The sequence below is a fragment of the Gallus gallus genome, chromosome 1 (genome assembly GCF_016699485.2).
Source record: "Gallus gallus isolate bGalGal1 chromosome 1, bGalGal1.mat.broiler.GRCg7b, whole genome shotgun sequence".
Classification (NCBI taxonomy): Eukaryota; Metazoa; Chordata; class Aves; order Galliformes; family Phasianidae; genus Gallus; species Gallus gallus.
Window position 1 is genome coordinate 26,983,918 of NC_052532.1, and position 2,332 is coordinate 26,986,249.

Here is a 2,332-nt window from a genome sequence, read left to right on the forward strand (position 1 = left end):
TTTCCATTTCGTGCTTCTTTTATCACTTCCAGAACTTTCCAAAATCTGTGTGCCCTCTTGAATTGCATCTGGGGTCTTTCTCTGTGTGTACAGCTCGTTTTAATGTATTTTTATAGTTAGAAGATACAGCAGCAATTTCTAAAAAATAAGGATTATCTGTAGTTTAACAGTTCAATAGAAAGGATAAATGTTTGCTTAAATTATTAACACACCTTTTGCCTTGTCCTTTTCAGTAAGATCTGGCTCTAAGGGTAATGTAAGTTTCTGTCTGAACCAGATGAAGCCTGGGATTACAAAGCAGAGAGAAACTGTGATACTGTATAACGCTGAAGAGGTCAAATCTGCACCTTTATTCCTCTTCAGAGCTGCTGGGGAGGATCTTGTGCTCCCTCCTCTTGAAGCAGCCTTAACATTTCTCTTAGACTGGGACTGGGCTGTGAGCTGGGCAGTGAAGACTGCAGGGGAAGTGCAGGAGAAGCAGAGCTGCTGGTGACATGAGCAATGGGGGACAATAACTGTGCACTGCCTTAAGACGTTGGCCAGCTCAGTACAATCAAAATTTGACTTCTAACTTATGACTGAATCCCTTACTTTTGCAACATATCCATCAGTGTAATGTTCTGTAGGTCATGTCTGTCAAGTCGTAAATTCAGAGGCAGCCTTGGAGGGCACCACATCTGTACCCCAGTGCTGCTCAGCAGCTATCCTAACTCTCTCTGAATGGAGTTGAGCATCCATGGCACAGGCTTGGGAATTTTTGTTTCATTTAAAAATTTTTTGGCCCAAAAAAGAAATCCGTTGGATTCAGTCAGTATGAGTGTTCAAAAAACGTTTCTCCTCGGGTGCTGTCATACACTCGTGCTGGAAAATAAGTATAACCTGAGCATACTTAGTAAAGAGGTTTTACTTAGGCCATTACTGTGCTGTAGTTTAAAACACTTTTCAAATTCAATTCTCCAAAAATTGTCTTGTTCTCAAAAAACCTTCAGTTGTTGGAGTCACGCAGTTGTTGGTTAGGAAAGAAGATGAAACCGACTTGTGGAAAATACAGGATTTGGTTACACTTGACTAGTTTGTAGGGTGAGAAATAGAATCATAGAATCACTCAGGTTGGAAAAGACCTTAAAGATCATTGAGTCCAACCACGACCCAACCATCCTACCCTAACTCTAACAAGCCTCTGCTAAATCATGTCCCTGAACACCACATCCAAACGGTCTGTAAACACATCCAGGGATGGTGACTCAACCACCTCCCTGGGAAGCCTATTCCAGGGCTTAACAACCCTTTCTGTAAAGAAGCGTTTCCTGAAATCTAACCTAAACGTTAAAAAAAATTAACCACTTCTTAGTGGGAAAAGATCAGGCACATTGATTTGGAGCATGAAGTACATGAAGGCACAAAGGATTCCAGTTCCTTGCTGAGGAGCAGCCCTCAGCTGAGGTCCCTTTGCTGTTGGATCTGTTGAGCAGTACCACTGTGGAGTGGAATACAGATGTGCTCCCAGCACAGTGTCAGCCTACAGGTGGGAAAACTGGATCCAGAAGAAGGCTGCCAGTCCTACAGAGCTCACCTTTGGAGTTCAGGCCCAGCGTGAGCACAGCTCCTCACGCAGCCAGGTGCACACCTCAGGTGTTGGGAAGGCTTGGCACACTGTTAGGTCCAAGCAGAAAGCTACTCCAAATCCATGCATGCAGCTGCTTACAGCCATTGGCATGGAAAAATTAAAATTTCAATCCTCATTAACTACTGGTTATCTTCTCCACAACAATAGTATCACCACCTCAAGGTGCACTGAAATGCTTTGGATTCTTACCTCAGACACCACCCAGCTGAGCTAGGGACCTGGCAGAGAAATGCGTCAAGCTCTGTTGATGACAGGCTGTTCGATAGGTAATAGCTGCTAACAAAGCCATCCCACAAACAGGGCCAGGATGCTGGAAGACAATCTGTCAGCCTGTGACATGGACTGTGGGCATCCTTTGCAAATTGAGGAGAGCCGCCTGGCGGAGATTTGCAACAGCCAGAAAAGAAGTCAAAACTTTTTGCAAAAAAAAAAAAAAAGAAAAAGAAAAAAAGAAAAAAAGTTTGCTTTATGAATCGTGCATAAGGTCCCTTGGTACCGTGGTACTGAGTACATTATAAATGCATAAGAGATCCATTAAGATAGATGGGGGTTGGGGGAACTGATGAATTAGGTTTATATAGCTGAAAGCCCTGCCTTGTGAGAAGAGTATAAACATTTTATCCTCAGAGAAAGGTTACTCCTTTTCCAGGAAGGAAAGGACCAATAAAAAAGCCACACAAAAGCCTGGAGGAAGAGAAATGCTAA